The sequence below is a fragment of the Rattus norvegicus genome, chromosome 2 (assembly GCF_036323735.1).
Source record: "Rattus norvegicus strain BN/NHsdMcwi chromosome 2, GRCr8, whole genome shotgun sequence".
In the NCBI taxonomy this organism is placed as follows: domain Eukaryota; kingdom Metazoa; phylum Chordata; class Mammalia; order Rodentia; family Muridae; genus Rattus; species Rattus norvegicus.
Window position 1 is genome coordinate 53,743,572 of NC_086020.1, and position 22,799 is coordinate 53,766,370.

The 22,799-nt window shown below is 43.6% G+C and overlaps 1 long non-coding RNA gene across 6 annotated transcripts; it reads left to right on the forward strand.

Moving 5' to 3' along the window:
* The first annotated feature begins 11,704 nt into the window (after positions 1-11,704).
* LOC120093165 (uncharacterized) lies at positions 11,705-17,051 on the forward strand. 6 transcript variants are annotated; one of them, XR_005500693.2, is made up of 4 exons: positions 11,705-13,111; positions 15,663-15,764; positions 15,913-16,226; positions 16,848-17,051. It is a non-coding gene; the product is annotated as an uncharacterized LOC120093165 (long non-coding RNA). The 6 variants fall into 6 exon arrangements; XR_010064120.1 differs by having other exon boundaries at positions 12,204-13,136; XR_010064122.1 differs by lacking the exon at positions 11,705-13,111 and adding an exon at positions 14,291-14,620.
* The last annotated feature ends 5,748 nt before the right edge of the window (positions 17,052-22,799 follow it).

Below are 22,799 nucleotides of genomic sequence, written 5' to 3' on the forward strand. Positions count from 1 at the left end.
CTAGATAGTCCATGGTGGAGAGATGGACAGTGAATGGAGGTTTTGCACACATAGCGAGTCATGAAGTGTGTGGTTGTAGGAAGATGTTTGCAACTGGAGATAATCACACTGAGAGAAAGAAGTCAGTGTCGGAGTCTCAGGTCCTGCATGTCCCCAGGTGTGGCTCCTGCATCTGATGGGAACCGGAAATAGCATATGTTCTTGAGATATGGAGAGACTGGGAGGAGAACTAGTTGGCATAATGGGGGTGAGAAGACTTGAGAAATGACACAGCATTGGGTTCATCCAGGATGGAATAGTCTCAGAGCAAATTCTGTAATTGCATGAAATTAACCTTGGGCAAAACACATGTCATCCAACAAACAAAAACTCTGAAGTGTGTTAGCAAATGAGTGTGTGTGTGTGTGCTGATGAATTTATGAATGCATGAGAGAGTATCCTGTGTCGAGATTCTATCAGTAGTAATCAGGGCGCATGGGTTTGTGGGTTCACTGTGCATCAACCACATCTGTGGTGCCTGGATCTTTTCTGCAACTCTCCAAAGACAGAAATACCAGCAATATCCGGATTATTGCTGTCATTCTTTCCATGCTGAAGAATCAGAACCACTGTCAAACGCCATTGGTCCTTTTGCTTTCAAGTTCTGAAATTGGTGGATTTTGTCCTATTTTTCCCCCATCAAGAACGGCTTCTTTTGTGTGAGAGTTCCAGTGAGAGGCTGTCCATCACAGCAGGGAAGGAACAGCAGCAGGAGGAAGAGTCCAGTTAGTTTCCCTGCAGGAGACATTAAGAAAGAGAAATGTTGGCTTGGATTTTTCAAAACCTACTTTAAGCCTGGTAAGAACTTCACCTCCCTTTTAGCTCACCAATAACCAGGGGTAGGGGAAAAGAAACTTTATTAGGAAATGGGGTTGTGGGTATGTTTAGAAATAGTTCTTTGAAGAAATTCCAATCCTCATTGTCAGTAGTTCAGTCTACTTGGCAAACACTTAACAGGAATCAGTACAGTGACTCTATCCAGAAGAAGACTTGAAGTTCTGGCAATGACTCCAAGGAAGTAGCAAGAGGCAGAGAGAAAACCATCAGAAATACTTTAGTAAAGTTATGACAAGGGAAGATCAGTAAAGAACGGGAGGTGAACCAATGCAAGAGTGTCCTCAGCAAAGACCAGCTTCAGTGAAGCCCAACGAAGCCCAGCAAAGGTGGTGAAACAATGCAGGAGCATCTCCCACTGTCTTTTAGGTTATACTTATACTCTTGCATAGCATCACATCACTGTTCACCAGGCAGCTTCCAGAAAGACACCATGGCTTGTTCTCAGCTGAACGCCCTCTCATAAGACACTTTCCAGAAAATCATCACGTGACACAACCAGAAACTCTCACTCCAGAGATGGAGCAAGCAGTAAGCCCAGCTATCATCCCTGAAGGTTCGCCTTCCTTCGCACCCCTCCACTTCCTCTCGCCAGGTTCCACTTCCTAATGCTTCCACAACCTTCCAGCACAGAGCCATCCAATTCCCACTCAGAAGGACTCCATCATCATGGCTGGAGGGTATGGTAGCATGAGGCAGGAGACTGCCACTCTATGGCCCAAAGCTCTTTGGTGGGATGTGCGACAGGAGGCAAGCCATTGACTGTATGGCTCAGATTTGTTTCTGTGAGGGAATCACACATGGCTCATTGACTGTCCGCTGAGCTCACCTTACTTCCTCCAGAGCCAAAGTCCAGGAGTTCTCTTCAAGATGTCCTTTCTGAATGGCCTGGCACAGCTCTGCTCTCAGCCCCTCCTTTTCACCCAAGCTTCTTTGATCTCTGTTGAATGGAGGACATTGCCAGGAGAATTCAAATTCTCCATGTACCACCACTGTCTTCCAATGCTGTTCACAAGGTGGTGTTGCACAGGTGAGCTGCACTCTCATTGCTGACACCCTTGTCCCTCCTGTTCTGAAAACTCCAGATCACACTTCCTCCTATGTTATGACACTTGGGAACAGTATACGTCTTGGGACAACCCGTTGGTAGGTGAGGCTATGCAATATTCATTTGCGTTAAGACACAACCTCTAGTGTACAGCTCACATGCCCTGCAGAAACCATAAGAACTACAACTAAACCTGAGTAAATACAAATAAACAAACGATTCCAAATGGTAAATTAAATTTGATAATGAAAAGTAACCTAGGTGCTCTCAACTTTGTCAAAACTCATAAAATAGTATTTAGGAACTGTCTTAGTCAGGGTTTCTATTCCTGCACAAACATCATGACCAAGAAGCAAGTTGGGGAGGAAAGGGTTTATTCAGCTTACACTTCCACCAAAGGAAGTTAGGACTGGAACTCAAGCAGGTCAGGAAGCAGGAGCTGATGCAGAGGCCATGGGGGGATGACTTACTGGCTTGCTTCCCCTGGCTTGCTCAGCTTGCTCTCTTATAGAACCCAAGACCACCAGCCCAGGGATGGCACCACCCACAATGGTTTGGGCCCTCCCCTTGATCATTAGTTGAGAAAATGCAGTACAGCTGGGTCTCAAGGAGGCATTTCCTCAACTGAGGCCCCTTTCTCTGTGATAACTCCAGCTTCTGTCAAGTTGACATAAAATCAGCCAGTACAGGGAGTCACAAAACTAGTTTAAAAAAACCTTAAAATGCTTTAAACACAGCACTAAGAGATACACATTCTCTGAGGAGAAGTAACATAGCAGGAAGAGAGATATTTGGTTAATTTTCAAAAAGCACCAATTTTTATAAAAACACTACTCATAAAACAGACTGTAAAATGGTATTTTAAACATTTGCTTTTTAAGCTGCCAATGGGAACAGAGGTGGAAAATTTCCTGTGTTCACTGAATATACATAGAACATATTGAAAGTCACTTCATTAGAGGAATGGCTACTTTCTTAAAAGTGAAACATTCTTTTTTTTTTAAAGATGCATTATTTCTGCCTTTGTGTTTCTGAGCGCTAGTCTGTGTGCATTTCTGTGCATCCTGTGTGTACATGTGCCTGGTACCTCACAGAGACCAGTTCAAGCTTTCCGGACTCCTTAGAATTGGATGGTTTTGAGCCAACTTATGGCTGCTGGAAGCTAAGTTTGGATCTTTTGGTCTTCTTAACCACTGAGCTTGCACTCTCTGGTCCCTTCTACAGTATTTAAAAGTTGTTTGTTTTATTAATGTTGTGGTGTTTTGTGGACTTGTATATCCATGCACAGTGTGAATGTTTGGTGCCAGTAGTTGACAAAAGATGATAAAAGAGATCAGAAGATCTCTTATAACTTCTAAAAATATTCCTAATGTGTGTGCATGTGTGTGTGTGTGTGTGTGTGTGTGTGTGTGTGTGTGTGTGTGTGTTTTAGAAATTAAGGCATTGACACAGAGGATGTGAAAATAGATGTTTATCAAATATCTATCTATATGTTAAATTTCCTTTTCATAATGGTAGTGACAAAATGTTAACAAATGGTGACATCCAAAATCTAGACAGTGTTTGGAAAATAATCTTAGAGCCATTCGAAGGCCAACGTTAGGGTCTTCCTAGGTGTACTTGAGATCCAGCAGTACTGGACTTTGCTTCCCTCAAATGCATGGTTTGAAAACGTGGGGCAATGTGTCCGTGTGTAGCTTTAGCTGTTCTAAAACCAGCTCTACAGACCAGGCTGGCCTCGAACTTACAGACTTCCACCTTTCTCTGCCTCCTGAGTACTGGGATTATAGGTGTATGCCACCACTAGCTTGCTTCCAACTTTTTTTTTCTTAAAAGAAACAAAACAAAACAAAATTTGGACTGTCTTAGCTAGGTATGCTGGCACAAGCCTTTGCTTCCAGCACTCCAGAGGCAGAGGCCAGCCTGGTCTACCTAGGAAGATCCAAAACTACCTGGGCTAAACGGAAAGTGTAGGAGGGCAGGATGCCAATGTGCTCACAGAGAAACACTAGAGAAACCAGAATTGTCAAATGCACAGGCTTTTTTCTTCACAGGAAGAAAGTGACACCTGTTCTCCTGGATGCCCAGAGTGGATGTTGCTAACAACCTGGTGGCCTTTTGCTGATCTGTAAAGGCAGCCTTCATGGAAGTCCCCACAATGCTGAGCATTATCTCTCAGTCCAAAGATCCCATCCTTGTGCTTATTTCAAACTCCTCTGCACAGACTCCTGACAACCGCTTCTCAGTGAATGGCACCCATTCCTGTGGAAAGGGTCACAGGTGCTTTGCTAAAGAGATGAACTTTGCACAGGAGTTCAGTGTAGCCCTGCCTTAAGCTTTGTTGTGATACTCGTCATGAGGAATCCCGCCCAACCCTGCAGTTTTACTGTGTTTAAGTGTGTAAGAAAAATAAACCACTTAGTCAGACTTCAAAAGTTTTTCACCCAGCAGGGGATAATTTGTGCTAACCTAAGTTTCAGTTTTTTACCTCAGTTGGATCAATCCTCTGCAGAGTGCAATGCTTATAGGTCCCCAGCAAGAAAGAAAGACCTCTGTCTGTCTGTCTGTCTGTCTGCCTGTCTGCCTCTCTCACTCTGTGTGTGTGTGTGTGTTTGTGTTTGTGTGTCTTTGTGAACTTATTTTGGTAAAGATGTTTAAAAAGTACTTTTAGATAAAAGCTATATATTTTCATCCTAAGGTTAAAAAGGAGGGGGTATTATTGCAAAAGAGAAACAAGAAAACAGAGCCACATGGCAACTTTAACTGAGTCCCAATGTGTTTCTAAACATGAGGACTTGGAAAGGAGGATATGGGGGTGGTGGGAGCTAGAGATGGCTCAAGGGGTAAGAACACTGGCTACTCTTCCAGAGGACCTGGGTTCAATTCCCATCACCCACATGGCAGTTCACATCTGTCTGTAACTCCTTTTCCAGTGGATCTGACACCCTCACACATACATAAAGGAAAATTAAATAAAATTAAAAAAAAAGAAAGTAGGATCAGGGTAGTTAAATGAGCTTATCAGAGAACAAGATGGGGTATTATACCCAGAGAATTAGTCACCATGTTTAGCACACTCCAGGCTCCATGATCTTTTCAGGCCTAGATTTGCATCTACAAGTGTGACCTCAGGAAGCCTTCTTTGTTCGGGTGCCCTGTTCCAGTCTCAAAAGGTGCTTGTCCCTGCTCCAGGATGCACTATCTTGCCTAAGACATTTGACTTTACCTGGAGATGATGTCTCCTGGGACACTGTGCTGATCTGGAAAATGGAGACAACCAGAGTCTGAAGAAAACTAATGTTCTTTGGGCTCCAATGTACATCATGTGAGGTTAAACTGACAATCCTAAGGAAACGACTTGAATCATTACAATAAAATTTCACCCCGTGTTTTCCTTGCCTTGCAGATCTAAAATAGAAGTTAATCTTTTCCATTAGAGCTATTTTTCTTTCCATAAAACCAATCTTTTAATAAAAAGTCAATCTTTTAAATAAAGGTTGGACCTATAAAAACAGATAATAATTTCCATTAAATGATCAATCTGTTTAATGGAATGAATCCATAAATAAATGTCCAGTGAATAAAAAGTCTTTTGGAAAAAGTGTTAATTTATTTAATGTAGAGAATCATTTAAATTTAAAAATGCAACCTTTAAACAAAAAGCTGGTCTGCTCCATAAGAAGTCAGTCATTTGCCCAGAGATTCAGCCTTTTACATAAAACTCCAACCTATACATTAAATATCCTCTTCATAAAATATCCACCTTTTGCTACACATGTGACGTCTCATCAACTTGGCTGTGTAAACAAGAACTGAACAAGGAAAGCACAAGTAGACATCTAACCAGGAAGTTATATAACTCCACTATGTATCACTAGAACATCCACTAAGAGTAAGAAAGGAATCCAGATAACAAAAGAAATATTTGTCCCCAGGAAGAGCCCCCCAAAGCGCTATCCAATACCATGTATTCAGTATTGAAATCATATAAATACCAGTGTCATTATACAGAACAATCCGGTTGTGTTTGCATATTTAGGAGTGCACATACAAACACATATAAGCGTGAACACATAACACTGTAGTTGTGTAACTCAGGCTAATGTGACTGTTGCTTGTGCCTTGGAGCCAGATTTTCTGGTCTGTGCCGATGCAAAAGGATTAGGGTGTCTCAGGGGAGCAGACAGAGACTCAGCCTCCTGCAGTCCTGACTTGGGAAGTTCCTTTACCATGGTCAACCCCTTACTTCTGGTTCTTGGAAGAATTATGATCATTGGGTGAGGTCTGAGCTTCACCACAAGAGGAAGTTCTCCACAGTTGGAGGTAACTCAGCAGGTTTCCCTTGAAAAAACAGATTTACTAAAAAAGATTTCTTTATTTATTATATAAGTACACTGTGGGGGACACACCAGGGGAGGATATTGGATCCCAGTGGTTACTGGGAATTGACCTCAGGACCTCTAGAAGAGCAGTCAGTACCCTTAACCTCTGAACCTCTCTCCAGCCCTGTGTTATTCCTTTATATTTCAACTTGTCCTTTCATTTTATATTTATTTTCATTTTCTTTCTTTTTGTTACATTTGCATCTATTTCATTTCCCTTTCACAAGTGCATGGGCACATTTGGGAGCCTGAACTGGAGCTGAAACCTGGGCCAGAGCGGGAGAAATGGCCTCTGCCTTGGTTTGAACCTTGCACTATGCTTGGGGAATGCCATGACTCTTGGCCAGGTAGCTTCAAATCTACTTCCCAGACCAGAGAGGAGTGATAAAGAAAAATGATTGGGTTTGGAGCTGGGCCCTTTGACATCTTGGACATAACTGCTTTCGGCTTGAGAAGAGCCTTAATGTCCTCTGCCTGCTCACTGATTGTCCTTGCAGGCTTAGCCTGTGTCTCCTCAGGCCTTGTGTCTTCTTTGGGCCTCTCTGGTTACACTTCCTGAGTAGTGCATGTTCCTCTGGATATTGAGTCAGCCCCTGTAAAAGACTTGTGTATTTGTGACCAGGGTTTCTTGATGCCATTTCTGTGCCATTTGGGGTTGCTGTGGTGTGGTTCTTGGTCTTGGCTATGTCTGTATGATAACCCAAACTCCTGAGGGGCATAACTAGCAAAGCTCCTTACACATTGATGTTGAGATCAGCTCTGTTATGAAAAAGGCTAAGTTATGGAACAGAAGGAAGTGCCCAGCAATGGAAGACAGGGAAAGAAAGTGTGATTGATGGATGCACAACAACTATTGCCCTCCATGAGAAACACAGAGGCATATGGTTTTCAGGAAGATAGGTGCAACTGGAGATAATCAGTGAATGGATGACCGATTCTCAAGGTGACAGGAACCAAATGTCTCTCATGCGTGGGTCCTAGTCTTGCTAGAGACATAAAACCGTGTTTTGCTCCAATGATATGAAAGTAGCTGGGGAATTGTGTGGGAAATAAGATGGGCTGATCAGAAAGGATGAGAAGTAGGAAGAATAGGCTCAAAGAGGACAATACCATTGTTCGAAATTAACATCATGCAAACTCATATCATCCAATAGAGAAAATGAATGAATGTGTCCTAGTTACTATTTTATTGCTGTGATTATACACAATGACCAAGGCAAATTCTAAAAGAAAGAGTTTAGCTTAGCTTAAGGTTTCAAATGTTAAGAGTCCATGATGACAGATAGAGAGAATAACTGAGAGAGCTTACATGTTGAACAATCCCCAGAAGTCAGGAGAGTGAGAGGAGAGAGGGGAGAAAAAGAGGAAAGGGAGAGGGAGAGGGAGAGGGAGAGGGAGAGGGAGAGGGAGAGGGAGAGGGAGAGGGAGAGGGAGAGGGAGAGGGAGAGGGAGAGGGAGAGGGAGAGGGAGAGGGAGAGGGAGAGGGAGAGGGAGAGGGAGATTGAGTAAAGGGAGTCTTCTGAAACATTAACATACAGTCCCAGAAACGAACTTTCTCCACAAGGGTCATACCTCCTGATCCTTCCTAAAAAGTTCCACCAACTAGAAATTTGGCATTCAAACATGAGACTGTGAGAATTGCCTTCATTTAAAACATCAGAGAATGACTGAGTGGACCTGTGAATAAATGGTAAAGCATCCCACACAGGGACTAGCAGATAAAAAGAACAGACCGCCAATTTGGGGTACCTAGTGCAGGCTATTGACTGTGAACCCCAGAAATGTTTATTTGAACGATTTGAACACATGGCTAATTCATTGTCCACAGAGCTCACCTTAGTTCCTCCACAGCTTCTTTTCAAGATGTCCTTTCTGACCAGGTGCCCTTTGCTCAGAGTCTCTTCTCACCTAGGTGTCTTTGATCTCTGCTTGAATGGAGGATGTTGTCATGAAAATTCAAAGTTCACCATGTGAGATCATTAATGTCCAATGTCCATTATGATATGTCATTACACAGGCGGCCTGAACTCTCACTTGCTAACCCCTCCGTACCGCTCTATTCCAGAGTGAATTCAGAGCACATTTCTCCCTAAGTTATTACACACAGGAACACTAGAGCTCTCTGGGACATCCCAATGCTGTGTGAACATAACCAACATCCATTTGCTTTAAGATAGGTCTTCTGCACAGCTCATGCAGAAGACAAGAGACTTATGAACTATTATTGTACGTTGACGTCATTATGTAGGTGACAGCAGGTAGAGGATAGAACAAGGTCTATCATTGGACGAGAAGGAAGGATAGGCAGGAACACAGTCTTAGAAGCAAGAGAGAGGGGCCAGAGAGAGAGGAAAGAGCTGGGAGAACATGGCGGCAGATATTAAGACTCTTCTCTGCATACAGAATCAGGTTGTTATGTCTATTTTTTAAGGGATGGGTGTGTACAGGATTTCGTGCTGTCTACGTGGGCAAATTATATCCTATCAATTGGATCAGAGGTTATTGTGTGGTGTGTTCATTCATGAGTCCACAGTAAGAGAGCTGCAAGATAGGCAGTCTCTGTGTCAAACTGGTCTCTGTAGGAAACTGGCATGGCAGTCACGGCTTTGGGAAATGGATATGCAGAGAGATTGCTTCTGGGCTCACAGAGTAGCCACTGACAGCATGAGATGGGATGGAGCTTAGCGGGTGAGACACTTTGCTGACTGAGATGAAAATATCCTACAGATGCCATGTGGCCCTACAGTGCCAGCACTAGCATGGGATAAAAGAAAACATTTTTTTTTATATTTACCACAACAAACTACTCCTTAATAAATCAATAAAAAGGAATACGAAAAACATGGCAGAGCAGTGGTGGTGCATGCCTTTGAGCCCAGCACATAGGATGCAGAGGCAGACGCACCGCTGAGTGTGGGGCCAACCTGATCTACAGACCAGGTTCCGGGTCATCTGGGGCTAAAAAGGGAAAACATTTCTTTGAAAACAAACTAACCAATAATGTGAAAACTAAAAGTAATAATTTAAATTAGAAGATAAAAAAACCCCAGATATCCTTGACTTTATGAAAACTTATAAAACTGTATTGGGGAACATAAAATGACTCACAAAATCACACAAGGGCTTAAGGGTATTCAGAGTGTTGAGGCCCCTCCTCACTAACTGTAGCCATTTAACCCAACTGTAGCCATTTTGTATTTAGTCTCCATTTTAATCATAAGGTGGAGTTAAGTTTCAGGCTCTCAGATTCCATTTCTCAGAAGTGATTAATCATAGCTGATTCTGAAAAGTTCTCCTAAATGGTCACAGTGATATGGTTTATTACTCATGCTCTGCTATCCCAATGCTCTCGAAAACCCCTGACCACTTCCTCAGTTAATATTACTTGGTACCAATCAGCATAAAGGTCAGCTGGGAATACTTTGTCTACTTAGGCAAAAATGTAACAATCCCAGTCCCTTGCCTTCTGCATGAGGTTTTCCTATAAAAAGTCTGTACCACCATCACAGCCAGCTCCTGAGTGTGTCCTGGGACCCTGATTGATCTGTCTTGGGTGTGCATTCAAAAAACTATCCCTATCTGTCTGAATTAGTGTTTGCGTGGTTTGTGTGGTCATTCCTGTACACCAACAAGATATACAGAGTCTCTGAAGAGAAGTAAATTGCGAGGATGAGCGGTATTTGGATAATTTACAGAAAGTACCATTTGTTTATAAAACTCTTCCTTTAAAGAGATGGTAAGATGAAGTTTTCAACATTATTTACTTTTTAAATTATCAAATATTTAAATATTGGCAATTTAAAAAGTAAAGTGGAAGGGATAGAAAAATCCTTTTTCTTTAATGAATATACCTACAGTGTATTAAATCTCATTTCATTAGAGCAATAACTACGCAGAGTTTTTTAATCACACAATGAAGGTTAAGTTAGTTTGTAGAAGGAAGCAGCCATGTTTGAAAGTGATGTTTAATTGAGTGGCAGGCAAAGTGATGAATCAGAGAAAGATTTGACAGAATAGGATATGCCCAATTCTTATGAGAACACAGAGGGAAGAGAGGCAAATAAAAGGGTAATATAAATGAAAGATTATTAATATTCTGTTGATACTACCTAATGCTGGAAATTAGTCCAGTGGTAATTATTCCTTTACCAGCTTTCCCCAAAATAACCAGAGACCTTCTAATATTTCAAAGCCTTAGGCCTCAGCTGGGCAGACGGTCAAGTAGCTCAGCCCAGTTGACCTGCCCATCTGGCCCCATCCAGTATGTGCCTAGCAATCCCTTCCAGGCCTGGGATCACATCCATCTCCTCCCATGTCTCCTGGCAAAAGGCCTTTCCTGCTTCTCTTTCTTCTTCCCAGAGTCCTCTCTTCCTCCCACCTCCCACCATCCAGCTAATTAAAGGAAATAAGAAAATCCCTTAGGTAGGTGAGGAAGGACAGAGACAGTTTCACGTAGTGTACCCCAACAGGTGTTCTCTTCTTTAATACTCTGAATCCTGGAGCCTGGAGCGATGGTTCAGTCCCAGTTAAGAACACAAGCAGCTCTTCCAGAAGACCCAGGTTCAATTCCTAGCACCCACAGAAGCTCACAATGGTACATAACTCTATTCTAGGACCTATTACACTCACACAGAGACATGCTTTCTGTCCGAACACCAATGCACATAAAAATCAGAAATAATAAATATAGAAATATAAAATAAAGATAAAGAGTTTCTTTAAAATGATTTAAAAACAATCTGAGTTCTTTGTGCATTCAGATACCAAATCTTCTGCCAGAAGAAAAGCTATGGAGGAGTTTCTTCCATTCTGTTAGCATTTGCCCATCTCGGTTTCATGACTTCCCACTTGCCATCGGTGGCACAGTTTCCTATTAGTAGCACAATTTCCTGCTCGGTGCCTGCCTTCCGCCTGGAAGCAAGATACCAGTGGCTCAGTTTACAGAGGCAGACACTGATGAAACCCCACATCCCTGCCGTGCTACACAAAACATACCCTGTCTTGGAGTGGAAAAAAATCCAGTGCTGCTTTAGCATGAATTTGTTCATGGAAACTCAGGTCTGATGCATCCATTGAAATCTGTGGTCATCAGTGCACTCAGTGCCCTTTCTACTTCTATGGATCAATGAGACTCCAGAGATCAAGTGTGGTGACACTGCCTGTCTTGTTTTACACATGGGAGCAGTTTGTCTCTCAAGGGTCATTTGTGATTCCACCTGAATTGCAATATTTAAGACTATTTCCAGGGGACTGAGGAGATGGCTCAGCATTTAGAAGCTCTGGCTGCTCTTCTAGAGGTCCTGAGTTCAATTCCCAGAAATCACATGGTGGCTCACAACCATCTGTAATGGGATTAGATTCCCTCTTCTGGTGTACATGACAACAGATCAATCTCTCTCTCTCTCTCTCTCTCTCTCTCTCTCTCTCTCTCTCTCTCTCTCTGTGTGTGTGTGTGTGTGTGTGTGTGTGTGTCTGTCTGTCTGTCTCTCTCTCTCCCCTCAGTCTCTCTCTCTCTCTCTCTCTCTCTCTCTCTCTCTCTCTGTGTGTGTGTGTGTGTGTGTCTGTCTGTCTGTCTGTCTCTCTCCCCTCAGTCTCTCTCTTTCTCTCTCTTTGTCTCTCTCTCTAGGTGTGTCTCTCTGTGTCTCTCTCCTTTGTCTGTCTGTCTCTCTCTCTCTCTCACACACACAACACACACACACACACACACACACACACTAAATAAATAAATCTTTCTTCTGTTTTACAAGTTTAGTACAGCTGTGCCTTCTTAGCACCTCAGTGTGGTAGGGCAAGGCCTTCTGCAGCCTGCTGAGTTTGTCTTTGAAGAGTCCTCAAGCCAGCTTTACGCAAATCCTGGCTTACCAACCTCCTACTCACCCCTATAAAAACGCACAGGGGAAAACCATTTAAGTTGCACCATTGGTAAAAAGCAGAATTGAAATAGGCTCAGAAGAGGAAACAGGGAGCCTGTCAGCAGCTGGGAAAAAGAAACCTAAGGGAGACCAGACCTGAACAGAAGCAGGAACAGCTAGAAAGTTCAGCCACTGCCTTGTAGCCTTTGAAAAAGGCCCAGAGCTGGCTTCAGAGCACCCGGGGTATCCCCCCCCTCAATGCCCACCTGAAGCCTGTCCTGGCTGGATTTGGGTTTCCTGGTATCTGGAGTTTCTCCAAAGCCAGCTCAGACCAGAGCTGTGCTGAAAATACACAGCAAAATTGAAGACACACTGCTCTCCTGGCTGTATTCCACCTGCATGACCCTGGCACCTGAAAACTGCTTCTTACATTCAGCAAAATGCACGTGCTGGGCCCAAGAGGACCTGGTGGCTATTTGCAGAGAGAAATCTGTCCCATCCAGATATTGGTAGCCTGGCCCTGCTGCTCACCTCCCACTGCCCTGTGACCTTGGGAGCCTTGGATCTCCACCTAGGATGAACTCCAATTCCAGATTGAAGCCATCCATAGCAGGGGATACGGAAAGGAGACTGTAAAACCACCAGCAATCTAGGCAGCAAAAACCTTGTATTCCTCTGCCTGAGTGCCCCTCGGGCCAGGTTATGGAGGAAGGTCCCTGCTCACCCAAGCCTGGAGGCTCTACACCCAGCAGGGCACCTGCTGTAGTTCAGAAAAAGGGATTTGGCTTCAGTCTTCAGAATGCATGGAAGCTGCAAAGAAGAGTGAGTTTAAATCACAGCAGAATCAGTCCAGTCTCTGCCAAACCCAGATTCTAATTCAGGAGCCTGAACCACAGCAGGAGAAACTAAGTAATTCTCCTGGTGTAGACACTGAACCTCCCACCAGCCCTGCTCCTGTGAGTGTTGGAAGACTCATCCCAGGTTTGGGTTTTAAACTGTAGAAATTTCTTTATCACAGAGTTAAACTTTTGACTGTATCTTTACGTCTTTTCCTCTTTGAGTCAGTCCCATACCTCAGTACAAATTTCACATAAAAATGAGAGTTTCCATTTAAACATGGTTTTGAAGCTCCTTTACAATAGGAAATATGGTTTGTAGTTATAACTTCTGACATCTTGTATGGTTTTGCCTCCTTCTACTGTTCAAAATTTAGCAAACATTGGATCGTGGTTAAACTAGTTCTATTTGACTGAAAGAAGGGGAAGTCATGTGTGGAACCATAGAAACATGTTCAGAGTGCATGCGACATTTATGTTCTTAAACACATTTAGATTCAGAATCCATTAAGGATTTGAGAAGCAGAATGTGAGGTTCTTAGAAAATTAGGGCCATGTTTTTTAGGGAATTGAGTCTGAATTTTAAAGAATGTGCTTTTATTTTTATTTATTTTTAAAGTTTTATTCATTTATTATATATAAGTACACTATACTGTCCACAGACACACCAGAAGAGGGCATCAGATCCCATCACAGATGGTTGTGAGCCACCATGTGGTTGCCCAGTTTGAACTCAGGATCTCTGGGAGAGCAGTGGGTGCCCTTAACCACTGAGCCATCTCTCCGGCCCCTGGGTATTTATGTTTTGAGATAGGATATCTCTACTTAGCTCTGGCTGTCCTGGAAGAACCTTTGTAACCAGGGTGCCCTTGCACTAAAGAGATTCTCTTGCTGCCTGGGGCGGTGCTGGGATTAAACATGTGCACCACCAAGCCTGGCTCAGAAAGTTTTTTTTTTTTTTAAATTTTGGTACTTTTGAAATTAAAATATAATTACCTTATTTTCCTGCCTTACTTCCCCACTCCATCCCCTTCTATGTACCCCAGTGGCAACAGGCTCTCTTTCCATGTTCGTGGTATATGTTAATTATTTTATTTTGTGTATGTGTGTGTACATATGCATTCATGTGTATATTCCTAACATAGACGGACAACTTGATCAGTCTGTACACTGTCCCAAGTAAGGCTGAGCCCTTGGTATTGGATAAGCAGTTTGGGAGCTCTTACCTGGGAAGACTGTTTCTCTTGGACAGATTACTTGATTTTGGTTGTTGGTGGTGGTGGTGGTGGTGGAGGTGGTGGTGGTGGTGGTGGTGGTGGTAGTTGATTGTCTGATAGGTTGGTTTGTGTTTTGTGGTTGGTGTTGGTATTGCTTATGATTTTCAAGACATGGTTTCTGTGTGCAGTCCTGGCTGTCCTGGAATTCACTCTGTAACCCAGGCTGGTCTCAAATCAAGAGATCAGCTTGCCCCTGGCAGTGGTGTGCCCGCCTTTAATCCCTGCACTCCAGAGGCAGACACAGCTGAGTTTTGGGTTCTAGGCCAGCCAGGTCTAGTAAGTGAGTTCTAGGATAGCTAGGGAGACATAAAGTAAGCCTGTATGGAGGTTGGGGGAGACCAATAGAGACCAGGTAAGAGGGGTAAATAGCGGAGGGGGGAAGGAGGGAGTTAGAAAGGGGGGAAAGGAGGGAGGGAGGGAAAGTATGTCTCTGCCTCCTTAGTGCTAGGATTGAAGGCATGCACCACCACAGCCCAGGTATCTGGAGACATCCTGTCTTGCCCCTTTGTTGTTGTCCTTGTTTGGTTGGCTGGGGGTTTGTTTGCTTGTTTTGATTTGGTTTGTCTAAAGCTGAGGCCTCATGGGCTCTCCCACTTCCAGGTCTGCATGACTATTGGTGTCTCCTTGTTCAGTCTCCATGTTGGCGGGGGCTGAGACTGCAGTGGTGTAGCAAAAGGGGAATTTCCATTAGAAGGAACCACTTTAATATAGATGTAGGGGTTTTTCTGTGTTTTGTTTCATTTGGTTTTATTTCATAAATGACTGACTATTTATTCAAAAACTCACTTTTTATTGAACAGATTAGATTTTTGTTTAAAGCTGGGATTTCATTACATGAAGGTTTGACTCTACATTAAAAAGATCAACATTTTATTCAAATGATGAATAGTCTTGTACAAGCTGACAATTTATTTAAGGATCAATTTAAGGATAACTCCAGAAATTAGTGATCGACAACCATGTTAATGAAGCCAACTAAAAGTTTTGAGCCCTTTTTATTGATGGTCAAATAAAGCACAGATCGGCGCCTCTGAAAACTTTAGGAAAACCAAGCTCAGAAGTACAAAGGTTTTAAAGGCAGAACCAAAAATTGACATCAAAATTAGATAATGATCAGGGAAACCTTGAAACATTCATTGGCATGATTTTGTCAATTAGTTTTTACCTATATCTTTGTGGTTGATTTAGGTATTTTAATTATTTTGATGACTACATCTGCACTATGATCAAGGCAGAAGAAATCTCAAATGTGTGGACGTTGGAGGGTGGGGTAGAGGGCTGAGAACTGTCTGGGCAAAGCAAACTGAGTCAGAATACAATGGTGAGACCTTAGATATTTCAGACTCCATTGAATAGATTGACTTTTCATGAACATTGCTGATTGGTTTTTACAGATTCGACATTTATTTCCAGAAGAGACCTTTAACTTGAAAGGCTGATTTTATGACAAATTCCGCCTTTCTGAAAAGGATCAACTTCTCATTTCGATCATGAAGGTAAAGGGAGTGCGGAGGGAATTTATATTCTTGATTCAATATTGTTATACTGGTTCCCTTTGGATTACCAGTTTAACTTCGCACATTAGCACAGTAAAGACCAAAGAACACGAGTTTTCTTCACACCCTGGTTGTCTCCATTTTCTAGGTCAGCATCGATAGTGTCCCAGGAGACAGCATCAACAGGGTAAAGCAAATGCCTTGAGGCAAGATCCTGCATCCGGGAGCAGGGACCAGCTTCTCTTCAGAAAGGAGCTGTGCACCTGAAAAATGGAGCCTGAAAACAGATTTTTCAGGGACATTAATGACCTCACATGGAGAATTTGAATTCTCATGGCAATGTCTTCCACTCAGGCAGAGGTCAAAGAAGCTTTGAGGAAGCAAGGAGGTTGAGAGCAGAGTTGCACCAGGCCGTTCAGAAAGCACATCTTGAAGAGATCTCCTGGCTCTAGAGGAAGTAAGGTAAGTTCAGTGGACAGCCAATGAACCTCATGTGAAATCCTCTCACCGAATTATCACTGGACTGCAAAATCAATGGCCTCCCTCCTTCTCTTTCTAACACAAGAAAGAACTTTGCAGAATGTGACTATTATGCTTCTATCTTATGCTGCCATGCCTTCTGTCTCTGATGGTTGGGTCTGACCCCAGAGATTCAAACTGCCTTAGAGGTTTGAAAGCCTGGGATACATTTCTTGTCTTTTTTTTTTTTTTTTTTTTTTTTTTTTGTCCGGAGCTGGGGACCGAACCCAGGGCCTTGCGCTTGCTAGGCAAGCACTCTACCACTGAGCTAAATCCCCAACCCCTTCTTGTCTTTCTTAAGTGTTCATGCAGTGAGAACAACTGGCCTCTTCTTCCTGCTGCTGTGCCTGCCCTGCTGTGGTGGAGTGCATCCCCCTGTAACTCTCTCATCCAATAGAAGCCTTTCTTGCCTTCAGGGACAAAACAACCCAAAAACCAAAACCAAAAACCAAAACAAAAAAAAAAACCCAACAAAACAAAACAAAACAAAACAAAACCCCATCTTCTTTAGAACTTAAAAACAGAATGACCAATAGTGCTTGACATTGACTCTGTTTCTTCTAGGCATGGAACCAGAGATAACCTGGGAACTTGGGAACTTGCTGGTGTTTCAGTCCTCAGAGAGCTGAAGGAAATATCTGGGTACCCAGATGTGGTGGTGGACCCACTGGACTTCCCAATGCATGCACCCTGATTGCAATTGATAGCATATCAACATGGAATCTTCGTAATTTTTAATAAATATATTGGCTCATTTATTCACTCATCCATACATTTTCATTCATTCATTCATTCTATGGTGGTTTAAAGGAAGGAGGTCCTCACAGGCTCATATTTGAATGTTTGGTTCCTAATTGGTTGAATTCTTTTGCAAAGATGACGAGGTATGATTCTTTTGGAAAGATGTGAAGATGTGACTCTAGGTGTTCTCTCTCTGTCTGTCTCTGTCTCTATCTCGGTCTGTCTGTCTGTCTGTCTGTCTGTCTGTCTCTCTCTCTCTGTCTCTCTCTCTCTGTCTCTCTCTCTCCCTCTCTCTCTCTCTCCCCCCCCCCCCCCCCCCGTCTTCCCCTTTCCTTCTGGTGGTGCTGCCATCTGGTGGTGGAACAAGATGTGTGCAATCTCAGCCATTCCTTCTCTCTGCTGTCTTGGACTCTAACCCTTTGGAATCCTTAATCCAAACTAACCCCTTCTTTCATAAGTTACTTTGACTTTGATTATGTTGTTAAATCAGAGCCATGAAATAGTAACAGATTCACGACTTATGTTACAGATGATGTGGGCTTGCAGGTCATTAATTTCACACAGCTATTTGTTCTCTTTTTGGCTATTTCTCTTCCTACCTCTCAAGCAACCTTGAGTTTGCTAGCCAACTTTTCTCCACACATTTCACCCAGCTCCTCTCATGTGACAAGAGGAAAACTTGATTTTATGGATCTAGCAAGCCTAGGGCCCAGTAATGAGAGACATTGAATATCTGTCATCTGGAGACTTGGTCATCCATTGGGGGTGGCTGTCTCGGGGCACAAGCATCTCTCTGTAGACCTCACAACTTCATTCCTCTTGAAGAACAATAATTGCTACACATCTGATCCCCACTCCCTCTTCATTCAGTCTTTCACCAGAGCAAAGGATTTTTTCACTGGTTATCTCACTTAGTGTTTAGAAACAGGGCTGCAAGTGGGATCGCTGGTTAAGTATCTCTGGGGTGTCTTGATCCTCTGGTCCCCAAGGATATTGGACATTCAAATGGTATTCAGCCATACATGGAGGCTTCACCCCCAGAGAAGTAAAGTAAACCTCCAACCAACAAAAGCACAAAACAAAACCAGGGAAATGCATTAGCAAGCCAGCACTGACCACCCCATTAATATTCTTGGAAGAGCAAATAGGCAGTTCCTGAATGAATCATTTTGGTTTCTGGCTAAGGACTCCCTCATTGGCTTCTGCTTAGGCTGTGCCCTCTCACCTGAGTGGAGGAGCTGGCGTGGGGGAAGGGGGTAACAAGTCTTTCCCTGGATCCAGGTGCTTGGCTAAACCACAGAGTGTGCCAATGAGCAGCCTCCAAGCTGACCTACTCCCTGCCGGGCAATAAGGGCATAGCATTGTCCAAAAAGGATCCCTCCCTCCCTCTCTCCCCCCCCCCCTCCCTCCCTCCCTCCCTCCCTCCCTCCCTCCCTCCCTCTCCAACGTTCCTCTCTCCCTCCCCCTCCCCCACACCCCTGTGTGTGTGTGTGTGTCTGTGTGTGTGTGTGTCTGTGTGTGTGTGTGTCTGTGTGTGTGTGTGTCTGTGTGTGTGTGTGTCTGTGTGTGTGGTGTGTAGGCGACCTGGTCAGTGCTCAAAGAAAGAAATGCAGGACTTACTGAGGGGATTCGCTGCAAAAACCTAAAACCTAGTGTTCCAGGGTCAGGGGTCCGATCCTTTAGGAAATATTGCGGGGCTTAAAACGTGCCCGGGCATTTGCCGAGGGCATTCCGCACGAAATCCGCAAAAAATCGGACGAATTGTCAGAGTTTAGAAATGACTGGAAGAGGAGAGAGTGTGCAAAAGCAAACCAAAACCGCGGCGTCCTGGCCGCCTGTCAGTCACACTCTCTCCCCAGACCCAGCCGGTTTTCCATGGGTTAGGCTGACACCGGATCCTGGGCTCTAGCCGAATCCCACCTCAGTTTGCCTGGAGGAGCCCGGATTTAAGCACAAAAAGAAAGTGCGGAGGAATAAAATCAGGGACGCTATTTAAAATCATGGTCCGGGTTAAGTCGGTTCCTGCAGGCAGCTGACTAGAACTTGATTCACCAGACAAGTCGCAGCCTCTGGAGAACCTGGATAAGGGGCCCTGATGATCCGGAAGCGCCTTGAGACTTAGCGCTGAGGACAGACTTCCCAAGAGGGAACAAGCCAGCAACCGGAAGCTGGGAGGCTGAGCTGAGAATTGGCCTCTGAATGGTTTTCCTCTTGGCTCTGGCTTTTTCATTGTCCTAAGCTCCCACCAGCCTTGAGGAGCGGGCCTGCAGACTAACCAATGACTTTCCTAGGATGGCAAAGCTTGCCTAAAAACTCCAGCGTGCATAGGAGAAGCCCCCTGGTCAGTCTCCTTTCATAGGAACAAATGCATGCTGTAGCCCCTGCCACATGCTTACTGGGGAAAGAAAGAAGGCCTGAGAGGGCCAACCCAGACCCTGCTGCTTTGGAGCCCTGGACAGTGAGAGGAATAAATAAATGAAGGAAGAGAGAAAGGTGTGGAGGGAGGGAGGGAGGGAAGGAGGGAGGCATCAATGGGTCTGAATGACAGGCCTTACTACATTTGCAGAGAATAAAAAGAAGCAGCTATGGAAAACAGTGCTCAGATCCTGGGAGAGTCAGGGATGACATTTCCCCTGGATTTCACGTGTGTGAGACAGTGCCTGGGAAGTCAGTGGCTCTCACTCTGCAGCCCACCCTTTCCCTCCAGTGCCCCCTGTGTTCTCTAAACCGTGCTTAGGATGTGGATACCAGTGCTCAAGCATGGTCAACATCCGGTGTGATTCATCCTGTGTACTTTGTTGGACTATAAGTTGCAGTTTTAACTTTTCAGTATTCCCAAGAATTTTAAGTGATCTTTTATTTCCCCCAAAAGAACGAATCTGTGAACTAAGTCATGTGCCATGGTAGAGAGTGACCATACAGATGTCAGTGTGACTAAAACACTTAAGTATCATTGCCTACAATCTTTGAATTTTCTCTCTGAAATTCCTGTTTCTACAAGTGTTTGTAGGAATTAATGTAATCCCTGAATAGAAATGTTGACCAGAATGTTTCTCTTTGAATTTTAACATTTCTTAAATTCACATCTCCTGGACCTTTCGAAAGAGGTGGACATTCTCAGATAATACAGCTTTGATCCCTGAGAGAATGGTAACTGTCCACAATGTCCTCTACAGAGCAGACCTGGGGAATAGTACTTCAATACTTCATCGACAATACCAATGCCAGACATTCCTGCAGAACTTCTCTTTCTAGTACAAAAACGACAAAAAATAGTTTTGTAGTAAATTTAGTGGAGATTATCTTGAAACTCATGGTTGAGGACTGTCTCTACTCCAAAATTGATTGGTTTCTGCATTTTTTGATATTTTGATAAGCATAAATTTAAACAAGTAGAAGGCTTTTCAGTTTGGATCCCTTGGAATAGATAATACACAAATATGGTCTATTTTTGCTACTGAATCTTTGACCTCTAAAATGTTGTCATAGCTGGGTTTGGAGAAGGCTGTTGGCTTAGATATTGCTTGAGTATCTGCAGGTCAAAGGACAGCCACTATAGTGACCAGGACACATTGGTTGGATCCAGGACAGTCAAGCTCTGGAGTCTTCCAGCCTGGTCACTGAGCCATGGGCCTGATAACACTGGTCCTGCTATACTGTCCTTGTGGAATCTAGTAGGACTGTGAGGACAGAGAGAAGGTCCCAAGGGAAGTGAGAGCTGGATTCCCTGCCTACCTACCCTCTTTGACCCCTGGGTGAACTTCAAACACATCCTGAAAAGTATTGGTCACAGGTGTCCTATCTTAAATAGGTGCCTTGGACACAAGGAGTCACATGTCTAGGTCTCAGACTGACCTCCGAGATCTCCCAGGAATGCACTCTGGATTTTGGAGGATTATTTAACTTGGAAATGTCCAGTGTACTTACCTTGTTTGTAACTTATCATGATTATGTGTTCTCTAAGACACTGAAGTACATTGAGCTCTTACATGTACATGCTTGTATGATATCCTGTTTAATGACGTTTTAAAGTAAACCAACCACAGTGGAAATCAGGAGACTGGTGATCAGGGTCCTGTCTCACAGCACCAAGTACAGCACCCCTTCCCCTTCCACCTCAGGAGTACAGGAAGGGCTTTCCAGCTCAGCAGGAGGCTTCAGCATTAAGAATTCTTGTGGAAATCCATCCATCAAGAACACAGAGAGAGAAGCAGAGAGGAGGTTTGCCCCACTGGGCAGGACTTTTATGGGGGAGTGGATGTGTGGTTTCAATGTTGTACAGGGCCGGTGTAGCCAATATCTGGCTACCATAACATTTATCAGGTTTTGTACATATTTGAGATTGTTTAGCAAGAACATGTTTTTTCTATTTCCTCTTTCTATACCATTCAAGGTACCTGTCCCAGGTCTCCTACAAATTCATGGCCAATTTTTTGTCTAGTATCTATTCCATGAAAATTTTATTTAGAGATATTAATAAGTATAACTTCCTTAATGTTTTTAAACTTTGTCTTGATTCTTTGTGAAATGTACATTTACAGGACATTCACCTTCCCATCCCTCCATATCCTCCCTCTCCCCTTGAAATCCTGCAAAATAAAAATGAATACATGAATAAAACATCCCTATATGACAGCTGTGGTATGTCACATTGTGTCACATAGTAAACCCCTTTGTGCACACAGCTTCACCTGAGAATGTTCATTGCAATGAGTCACTGGTCTGGTTTGATACCTCAGCTTCTCCTACAGTAGCACTAAGGGATCTCTCTGGGACTCCCTCATAAGACTGCAGTGCAGCCACGTTCTACGAGCCTTCACAGTTTTCACTGTGTGCCTGACTTGACACTGTAGCGGTCTCTATGCACATTTACAGTTTTTAAAGATATAACTCAAAAAATGCTGCATCTGGTTGCTAATGCATTTACCTGGTTTGGTTTGGTGCTTTTGTTGGTTGGAGGTTTACTTTATCTCTCTAGGTGTTAAATCCCCATGAATGGCTGAATACCATTTGCATGTCCAATATTCTTGGGGACCTGAGAATCAACACACTCCAGAGATACTTAACCAGTGACCCTACGTGCAGCTCTGTTTCTAAATGCTAAGTGATATAACCAATGATATATCTTTCCTCTGGTGAAAGACTGAATGAAGAGGGAGTGGGGATCAGATGTGTAGCAATTATTGTTCTTCACAAGAAGGATGAAGTTGTACTGTCTGCTTAAAGATGCTTGTGCCTGGAGACAGCCACACCCAATGGATGACCAAGTCTCCAGATGACAGATATCCATTGTCTCTCATTTGTGTGTTAAAGCTTGCTGGATACATGAAATCGTGTTTTCTTCTTGTCACATGTGAGTCCCTCAGGAAAATGTGTGGGGAAAAGTTGCCTAATGATCTCAGGGATGTTTGAGAGGTGGAAGGGGTCAGAGCTAGAAAGAGAACACAGAGCTACATGAAATCAAGGACAAGCGGCTTCACATGTGGGCAAACAGAAAAGGGTGCGTGTATCTGTCACTTTTCCTTGGCTCTGATAAAACAACATAATCCAGATCAAAGCAACTTGTGAAAGAAGGGGTTAGTGTGGATTATGGTTTCACAGAGTTAGAACCCTTGACAGCAGAGGGAAGGAATGGCTGAGATTGTTCACATCGTGTTTCACCACCAGATGGCAGCACCACCAGAAGGGAAGGAGTGAGCAAGAGACAGAGAGACAGATTAACAGGTCAGAGAGATGGGAAGAGGGAGAGGGACACAGGAAGATGAAGAGAGGGAG